Source organism: Setaria italica, chromosome I (genome assembly GCF_000263155.2).
Source record: "Setaria italica strain Yugu1 chromosome I, Setaria_italica_v2.0, whole genome shotgun sequence".
In the NCBI taxonomy this organism is placed as follows: domain Eukaryota; kingdom Viridiplantae; phylum Streptophyta; class Magnoliopsida; order Poales; family Poaceae; genus Setaria; species Setaria italica.
The window spans coordinates 38,910,421-38,921,018 of record NC_028450.1 but is presented as its reverse complement, the minus strand read 5'-3'; the positions used below and the strand labels follow the sequence as shown (position 1 = coordinate 38,921,018).

Genomic DNA, 10,598 nt, shown 5'->3' with positions numbered 1-10,598 from the left:
ATTGCCGAGCAGCTGGCAATAAGCCATCCTCTTTTCTTATATTCACATCTCATATATATGGTTCGTTCTTTTTCCACATACTTTTAATAACAATCCAATATCTCGACAATGCTTCATTTTTGTTTGAACTTCATAATATTCAAATATTTTCATATATTCTCACATCTTTTCTGGCACCAACCCAGTATTTCAACACGTTCTCAAACCAAATAAATGGACTGTTTTTGAATCATTCATGCACATACGTATACCCACGTCCCAAATAAATATAATGGACTGTTTTTGAATCATTCATGCGGGTATGTCCCAAATAAATGGACTGTTTTTGAATCATTCATGCACGTACCAGATCCAAACTAGAGAGACGAGCATACAATATGATCCGTACATATCAGATGTAAAAATTTGAGACTGGAGGTTGACAGAAGAGCTACAAGCCTACAATGTGATCTGCACACATCAGACCTGGACTTTCCAAATATGTTGGTCCTCAGAATCTATGCCACCAAAATGAAAGAGTTCTTGAATCTGTGCCACCAAAATGTCATTAAAATCCATTTACCATCATGTCATTAAAATCCATTAATGCAATCACAGTCTGCAGTCCATATTCCACCCTGAAAATGCATCTGTAACATCCAGTAATAAGTCATGTCGGTTCAAATCTATTTGTATGGAGAACAAAAAGCATAAAACAAAAAAAAGGATAGAAATTGATACGACTCAGAAGGAAATGGTGTCATCCAGTGCCTGTTATTGTTTGACGAAATACAAGAGTGCAAGTGCCACCAGTTGCATGCTTGACCTTTTCTTTCATCAATGTTTGAAGTAAAAAAAAATGTGTCATTTAGCATATAGCTTAGCGCTGGACACTTGTTTACATATTATTTAGCATGAGCAAATAGCCTGTTCAAAAATAACTGTTGCTTTCAGTGTGCTTTAGTATATAGCTTGCCACTTTGTACCATCACACTTTTGAACCAGATTAGGGCATTTTCATTCAAAATGGTGTGTACACTAGCACATATGAACTAATGAACTAGAACCAGAAAATGATGCAATTTACAGGTAGCGTCTGCCACAACATTCTGAATTGCATGCATTGTGTATATATTTTTCAACTTTCTAAGGTTAGGGAAAATCAACGACGCATGGTTTCCTTTGAGTTAACAGAAAGAAGTTCCATAAAAACCTTACATACTTGAAGGACTATACGCCATATGTACGATTGCAACAGGCAAGTAACTGTCCACCATGTGCAAACCTAGCATATTTTGGTAGTTAAGTTCATTGAGGTATGAGCTTATATAACCAAAACTGCATGAAGACATGGTTCTAATTGAAGACAATGAACGACTTGGATGGTGTTTCATGATGAAAAAGGCAATAATAGAACAAAAATATTGTGATCTTACATTAATAGGGCAAACTGGTTAAAACTTGCTAACTCAAACAATCCAAATGGTAACAAGTGGTACAGGAAGGTTCATTCAAATGGATACCAGATTGTTGAATAAAATTTTGCTACAATAAACAGTTTGTTGCCACGTACAACAAACAACAATAAGTATAGATATGTAAAAGTTAAGAAGCAGCACCTAATTGTATGTAACCAAATTGAGGTTGAAGTAGTACATTTACATAATTGTAAAAAGATAATACTCTAACATGGTTAGATTAAGTCACAAATTACTTTGACTTTTTGCAGCATGCACATATTGGAAACATGTCACAAGAATAATTTTTCAAAATGAAGAAAGCAAGTACTGGATTGTGCACACCATGTTTTTTCCACATGCTGTTACCATGATTTGTTTCTACATGATTTTTATAAACTTCCTTGGGGTTTTCAACAGCTTATAGCTAGAAACATTTCAATGAATATCCGCAAGTAGAAAAGGTTATTTGAAAAATATAAGAAAACCTAGTAGCTCAAATTTATGAAATGAAAAAACTTGTTTCAAGATGATGCGCAAATTTGGGGATCTCAGGGTTACAAGAAGAAATTTTATTGAAATGGAGAAACATCTATGCATATGCATCTTCTTTTTATAAGCCCAGGGCCTTTTTTTTCATACATGGACAAAACCTGAAGGAGATCAAAATGGTACCCAAACAAAAATCAGTCCACACATTATAAAAGAACAAAAGAATTTGGTATACGCAATGAAAATGCTAAAGCAGACACACAATGGATGTATATCATCTTGTAATAAAATTAGAACACCCAGGTGGTTCAGATGAGAGAGATGTAGAGACAATAATTAAGTGTATTTGGTGAGGGTTAGTATACTACTCCATTATAGCTCAGTTTCGCTGTTGTGCTTCTTTGTTTAGTGAATGAGAATAATTCGGAACATAGCTTGGTTTTTCATATGGATTGTTTACTGTGAGTATCCGTGGTGATATAATAGCACAAAAATGGTACTACATCATGGTACTGACCATTGAACATTGCAAAAAACATAAGAAAAACCAACAGGAAAAAAATGTAGAATAACAAATTATCTATAGGTGTGTTTTATTTTGTATAAATGATTGCTAATTGTGTAACAATTACAGGACCATGTCATGAACCAACATTTATAAAATTAAACCTAAAATGACTAGCATTTGGTTTGAGAGTTATGCAACTGAATGCCTTTTGATATTCATACCAAGATCTTCTTTTCAAAAAAAAAAATCCATCTCCATGCGAACCTGCAAGAAACATGGATAAGATGGGGAGTGGAACCACTAAAGGGGAAAAAATGTATGTCCTAATGAACAAAAAGAATACTGAGAAGATTGTTGTTTTCCTTGCCCATTCCCTGTGCTCACAATGCCCAGTTGGGATTAAACATGTTATCAGAGATCTAAAAATCTAAAATCCCATGCTCAGCAAGAACAATAGCCAACGAAAAAAAAGAAGAAGAAACAAAAGAAGCAAGAGAATGGGCATTGGATGGCGCCCCAAATGTACCTTCTTCTGGTACCACTTTCTCAGACGTGGTAGCGTTGTCGAATCGGCTAGGTAGCCCCGGGTACAGATACTTTCTTGCGCCAAAACCCTAGGGCATATATGCTTGAGTCTAGATCGACAGCAGCAACTTCACCGTGGGAGACAAAAAAGGACACAAAAAATCCGTAGTGGATTGTGCAATAGATTTGAGATCGGTACCTTTGCCATTGACGACACCAAGATGGATCTTCCCCGTAGTTCATCTTCTGCGGTGCTGGTATCATCTCTTCTTTCCGGTATTGATTGAAGGCGCAAGCTCCGTTCATCTTGGATGTACCAACATGCCCACCCTCCATGGCTGACATAGAGTGAGCGAGAGATGCGAGATCTTCACAAATGCGGGGGCAGCGGCATGGAGGAGAAGAGGGAGGGGCAGCAATCCTCGCGGCGTGCCTGGTCCCTTTGGCTGTGCCTGGCGATGCAGCCTCAGGAGCTCACCAGCTGGGCCCTGCGGTAAAAGTTGGTGGGACCAACTTCTCTCCTCACATCACGCCGCACGATTATTGGAGCACCATCAACGGTTAGAAACTTGCCTGCCCCAGCCGGTACCGGTGGGAAATCCACTCGCGCCGACTTTTTTTTATTTTAACCCTTTTCACGATATTTTTTTATAAATACGTCCCGACGGAACTAATAAAAAAATAGACCCACAGCTTGGTGCTAGAATGGCTGGCGCCAAGCTAACACGTCTTGGCGTCAGCCTCCATGGCGCCAAGGTCCAGCCCCTAGATCTTACATGGCGAGTTGCTGATGGCTTACATGGCGAAGCCTTGGCGCCAAAGCTTGGCGCCAGCTAGCTTGGCGCCAAGCCTGCTACCACAGGAGCTCCATCCCTTTCTTTTTTTGCTTCTTCATTCTAACTTTTCCTGCTATCTTGCTCCTCCAACGCCGCCGCCCGTCGCCGCCGCTGCCCTCCACGCGCGCTGCCCTCCAGGCCGCCGCACCCCTAGGCGCCCGCCAGTGGCCGCCCGCCCCCACCCCTGGCTGCCGATGGATGCCGTGTGCGCCCTCCCCTGCCGGTGGATGCCGTGTGCGCCGTCCCCTGCCGGTGGATGCCGTGTGCGCCATCCCCTGCAGTGAGTTAGGTAAGAATAGTTAGTTAGTAGAATAGTTAGGTAGTTAGTAGAATAGTTAGATAGATTGATTAGTTAGATAGATAAATAGATAAGAAGATAGAATAGTTAGGTAGAATTTAGATAGGTAGGTAGAATTGTTAGATAAAATAGTTAGATAGATAACTTGATAGTTAGATAGAATTGATTAGTTAGATAGATAAACCCTAGATAAGAAGATAGAATTGTTAGGTACAGTTTAGTTTAGATAGGTAGGTAGAATTGTTAGATAAAATAGTTAGATAGATAAATTGATAGTTAGATAGAATTTTCTTCGTATGTAATTTTGTTTACGTAGTTAGATATATAGCTATATTTAGTTAAGTAGTTATATACTTAGGTACATATTAGCTGACATAGTTAGTTAGTAGTATTTAGTAGTTAGTAGTGAATTGATAGTATCTCATTTCATACTAGAGACCTTGTACTTAGAATGCTTCATTTATTATGGACTAAATGAATTGTGCGTCGTTATGTTGATGTACTAGATGGACAACGTAGTGAGCATATATCATGGAGGCACTGTGGAAAGGGATGACTATGGATGTGTTAAGTTTGTTGTCATGCAATGCGAGGTTGTGATATTCGATGAGAAGCCCTCGTTTAGTGAGTTGGTTGCAAGGGCTCGGGAGGAGCTACATTGTCACGGAGATGATGACATCGCAGTCGAGGGCGTACTTCTCCTAAATTCCCTTCTCAATTCAAAGGAAGATGGTCTCAATTCGGTGTGCAGACCAGTGGGAGAAATATGTGAGAATGGTTATAAACGGCCATTCCCCAAGTATGGAAGTGATTGTTCGTTGGGTGTTAGTTGATCCAATTCCTCGTCGGTTTTTCCGACCAATGTCAGCGGGCACACTTCAACCCTCCTATCCCGAAACCTGTTATGGACGTGGAGGTTCCACCTACGGTTCCCGATGCTGCCCCAATGAGGTAGTTGGAGATGTTTGTCGGACTGTTGATGATATGGTAGATTCTTCTCATGAGATCTTTTTGACAGAGAATCATCCGAGTAAGTGTCTTATCAGTTTCTCTTCTTGGGAGCTAACCCCTCGTTCCATCAATTTATTCTTTACTCATATTTCTACTTATGTTGCAGAAGACATTCCTGAAAATGTGGATGTGCCTCCATTTGCTGCGCAAGTGCAATGTGGAGATGGATTGCATGGCTCCAATAGTGTTGAAATTATGAATGATGAAGATGCATATGAGATGGGAGTGGATCTTGATTCTGATGATGATCACCCTATTGGAGAGATGACAGAGAGTGATGTTGAGATGTTCAGGCGTATCTTCCTCGGCCGCCATGATCCGAGAGTTCACGAGTTCAGCGATCTTACCCATTCCGATCAAGCGTTTGCAGAAGGACGTGATGATGAGCTCCTAGAAGCTCCTGAGGTCGGCTTAAGTCACTTAGTAAGTTAGTGACTTAGTGAGTTAGTAAGTTAGTGACTTAATCATGTAGTGACTTAGTGAGTTAGTGACTTAGTGACTTAATGAGTTAGTGACTTAATCATTTAGTGGTTTAGTGACTTAGTAAGTTAGTGACTTGATCATTTAGTTATTTAGTGACACAGTGACTTAATCATTTTGGAAATTTGTTGCAGGGTCGTACCCTCCAAAGCTCGGTTAGAGACATTAAACATTTCCATCCTAGAGTTACGGACCATGAGACGCGAAGTTTTCTAAACGTAAGATTCAAAATATTCTTTCAAATACTTTGTTAATATGTTACATTCTTTCATTTAACTAGTTTTTGCACAACAGCGACTATCAAGTGGGCTTCACCGTGCGGCTGCTCATTGTGATTGCAGGACAGCCACGACGCTAGACGTGCACGTTCCATCCCCACGCGGAGGAGGCGTTGGTTCGTCTAGGCAAGGCCCATCAGGATCCAGAGCAATTGTGTCCGAGGATGAGGATGACGACGATGACCACGACAACGGGGACCAGAGGCTCGAGGAGCTTGACCCGTCTCAGCTGCAGGACGCTCCCTTAACTCAGCCTACACAGGTTGTAGGCACTAGACTATGTCGCCCACGTTCTCCTTACACTTCAGGTACTGACACTCTTGGTCACAAGGGTAAGGGTAAGACTAGGAGATGGTGAGGGTACTATTATGGACTTTGTGGTAGATGCTAGTGTACTATTATGGACTTTATGCTAGATGCTACTATACTATTATGGACATCCATTATGGTTTTTATGGACTTTCATTATCGACTGTTTCGGACTTTCATGGACTTTGTAGACTTTTATTATGGACTATTGTGTATATGGACTTTCATTATTTGATTATTGTGTGTATGAACTATTGAGGACTTCCATTATGAACTTTGTGGACGTTCATTATGAACGGACGTTCATTGTTAACTATTCTGGACTTTCGTTGTGAACTATTGTGTATATGGATTTTCGTTGTGAACTATTGTGTATATGAACTTTCGTTGTGAACTATTGTGGATTTTTATTATGAAAGTGCCACATGCTTGTATGTTTGTATTTAGGTTAAGTATTCATCTCATAATTATGTATGGATTGCATCAAAAAATAGGAGAAATTCTGCGAAAATTTCACTAAAGAGTACAACTTTAAAGTGTATTACGTCGCAAAATAAACATACGTCATCTACCACTTGTATGCCTATACTTAAAGTGCATTACATGACAACATAATGAAAAGTCCCACAGTAGACAATATTGTTCATAAATAAACCATAGAATTAGAAACTAATGAAGACTACTGAGTGCAACGAGACCACTTTCCCTTCCTCAAGGCATCGGGATTCTCCTTAATCGCTGCTTTCGCTCGGCGCGCACGTTCAAACTTTCTCTCCTTGTCTTCCCTTTCCCCAGCAACACGCCTCCTTTCCTCCTCATCCTTGTGCTCCTTTTCGGCAACCTCCTCTCTGAGGCTCTTCTCCATCATCTCCTTCCTCTCTGCATCCCAGCGCAACATATCCTCCATCTCCTCCTTATCTTCAGGATTGATCTCAGTGTCGATCCACTGCTCAAAATCACAGAGCGGTGGAGGGGTCTGCAACAAATGCAATTGTTAGAAAACAAAAAAAAATGGAAAATGATTATAACACAACAACAATTCCTTACCAACTTGTTAATGCGGCGCTGATGAAGTGTAGGCTCAAACTCAAAGTTGGAACACATCCAATACCTCTACCTATACGTGTCATGTTCATCGGACTTGGCTACCTTGCAAGGATCGCCGCAAAAGCACATAGGCACTGGAACACCAATAGGCAGAGGTAATGGGTCGAAGGTATTTCCGATCAGCTTGGCACCATAACTATAATTTAGTTTATTTTGTTGTAAGAACTGAAAGTACTTAACAATAAACCTACAATTAGAGTTTCCCATTTGATTCACAACAATGAACACATAACATAACTGCGTGCGCTGAGGTTACCTTGGTTTCCTAGCTTTTCCACGTCTCGGCATCCTACGTTTGCATGAAACCCTAAGTTCAAAAATCCAACTAATATATAGCGAATCGATGTGAAAAAAAGTTACGAGGGACAGATGATACCTTGCTCTTCAAGATCCATGAACCAAATCAAAGTTTCTTAGGTCAAATATGCCGATTCGTAGTATAGGGCGAAGTGGGGAGAGAAAAAACTCGAGAGGGGGGAGAAAGAGGAGGAAGATGGCTCGGGCAGGAAGAAGGGGCGCGGCCCTTGTGTTCGAAGCTTGGTGCCAGCCAGCCTAGCTCCAAGCCTCCACCACATCAGATACCCCGTCAGCCGCGATGGCTGGACCTTGGCGCCATGGAGGCTGGCGCCAAGACGTGTTAGCCTAGCGCCAAGCTATGGGTCCATTTTTTGAATTAGTTCCGCCAGGGGCGTATTTGTGAAAAAATTTTATGAAAAGAGCTAAAATAAAAAAAGTTGGTATCCGCGATATGGGCTCCTCCTCCGCGTGGATTTGACGTGTGTGTGGAAGTGGAAGAGTGACCCTTTTTGCAGCGACAGCGACGCAGTAGAGTGCCGGTGTGGTGACGATGGGCCTGTGCCTCTTGAAAAGCTTCGATTTGTTTTTGAGAGCAACAAAAAACATATCATTAATTCCAAGATATGTTCATAGGTACATTGAGAAACTCCTGTGGCCAAAGAAGCCAAATATATCTACCCGAAGCAAAAGTACACACACTCTTAGCTACATTATGGGCTTCTCCATTAGAAGTACTACTTTCATACTTAAAATGGAATTCCCCTAACAGTCTTTTCCTAGAGTGAATTTCATTAAAATAGCACTGTAGGGGCATAAACTCTTCTCCTCCAAGTTTCTAAACACCTCCATACAATCAGTAGCAATGAGACACCTCGATAGGTTGCAGTTCAGAGCTAAGGATAAGGCCTCATTACAAGCAAGAGCTTCTAGAGTAGCTGGTTCAGAGATCCCATCGAACACTCGTGCACATGCAACTACAAGTACACCTTGATTATCTCTGTAGATGGCTCTAACAGCTCCTGAACATCCTGATCTTGCCACAGCACCATCAACATTGATTTTCATGAAGTTGGAGGGGGGTGCCACCCATTTAGGTGCAATAGTTTTTACCTTGCCCTTCATTTCCAGATCGATAGTACTATTTTCATATATATACATGTCTTTAAGAAATCTGTTAATAATAGTATAAGTTGATAGAGGACTCTGAAAAAAGTTCTCATGAATTACCTTCCTACTTGTGTCCCAGATAGCCCAGCATGTGATTAAAAGTTTGATAAGATCATGCTGATGTAAGGAATCCAATAGTGAAAATAACCATAATCAAGGATCTTCTTCTTTTGCTGCTGCTATGTGCTCCATCAGCTCCTCATCTACAAGTGCCCACACGCACTTTGACATATTACAAAGTAGTAAAGCATGTCACCAAGTATCTTGGTCAGCACCACAAATTTTGAAGGCCGTTGATGTTGCCATATTTCTACTCTTTAAAACAACATTCACTGGAATCGAATTACTCCAAGTGAAAATACGAAATTTGGATGGCACTTTAACCTTCCATAGCCTCTTCCAGTGATCAGCCTTCTCTTTAACACCAGAACACTCATCATTGCTCTCCAGCCAATTCTCGTGTATCATCTTAGTATGGACCAACATTCTATATGCAAACCTGACTGAGAAAGATCCTTTCTTTTCATAATGCCATGCCCAAAAATCCGGTTGGTTTGTTGAGCTCAAAGGAATATTTTTTATTGCTTCGATATCCATCTTATAAAAAGAACCATTGAAGCACATCCATTCTCCAGCAATTTGAAGTCAAATCAATAAGTTCGTTCACTCATGTTGGAGTTGAAAGGTCAAAAGATTTAGCTGCTACTGGACGCAGAAGGCCTAAGCGAGGTATCCAATTATCCTCCCACACTTTAGTTTCCCTGCCTGTACCAATTCTTCTAATAAGAGCCTGCTTCAGTACATCTCTCCCTTCAATTAGTGCCCTCCATATCTGAGATGGCCTGCTACCCAGTGAAGCTTGTAAAAAATCACCATTTGGGTAGTAGACTGCTTTTAACAAATGTGCAGTTATACTCATTGGGTTTTGTAAAATCCTCCATGCTTGGCGAGCGTGCAAAGCCAAATTGAACAACTCAATATCTCTGAAACCAATTCCTCCCATGTACTTTGACTGAATCAATCTCTCCCATGCCACCCAATTTGTTCTACACTTCCTATTTGAACAACCCCACCAAAATTTCCGAATTAGGGAATTTATATGTTGACAGAGGCCTCTCGGCAATTTAAAGCAGCCCATGGAATATGTAGGAATTGTTTGGACCACTGCTTTGATTAGCACTTCTTTTCCTCCCGCCGAAAGAGACTGCTCCATCCATCCTTGGACACTTTTCCACACTGTGTCCTTGAGGTACTTGAACACCCCATTTTTTGACTTGCAAACTTCTGTAGGCAAACCTAAGTACTTCTATGTTAGTGATTCGTTATCAACATGTATCCCTGCTTTTATCTCATATTTAAGAGCTTGCGTGCAACCTTTACTAAATAAGATAGAGGATTTGGAGAGATTTATTTGTTGGCCAGATGCATTGCAATAAGCAGTCAACAGTCTATTCACTTCTTCAGCTTCATCTATATTTGCCTTGAAAAACAAAAGACTCTCATCAGCAAACAGAAGATGAGTCACTTTAGGTGCTGTCGCCTCTACAGAAATCCCAAAGATTACTCTCAACCCTGCTGTTCAACAAACAAGAAAGGCCTTCAGCACATAGAAGAAACAAGTATGGGGAAATCGGATCACCTTGGTGAATGCCTCTCGATGGTTTGAAACTCTCTAATTTTTCTCCGTTGAACAGTACTGAGAGTGATACAGAAGAGACACACTTCATTATATTATTTACCAATTTGTCTTCAAAACCAAGTTTCTGCATTATGGCCCTCAAATATCCCCACCCAACTCTATCATAAGCTTTTGCCATATCTAACTTTAAAGCACAGTAGGCATTTTGCTTTGCT

General features: G+C 40.7%; 1 long non-coding RNA gene across 3 annotated transcripts; it reads right to left on the bottom strand.

Moving 5' to 3' along the window:
• Positions 1-236: 236 nt before the first annotated feature.
• LOC111256106 lies at positions 237-3,412 on the bottom strand. Of its 3 annotated transcripts, XR_002676154.1 has the most exons (3): positions 3,161-3,412; positions 2,963-3,071; positions 237-2,700 (listed from the first exon to the last, which is right to left on the bottom strand). It is a non-coding gene; the product is annotated as an uncharacterized LOC111256106 (long non-coding RNA). The 3 variants fall into 3 exon arrangements; XR_002676153.1 differs by having other exon boundaries at positions 237-3,071; XR_002676155.1 differs by having other exon boundaries at positions 237-3,050.
• Between the last annotated feature and the right edge of the window lie 7,186 nt (positions 3,413-10,598).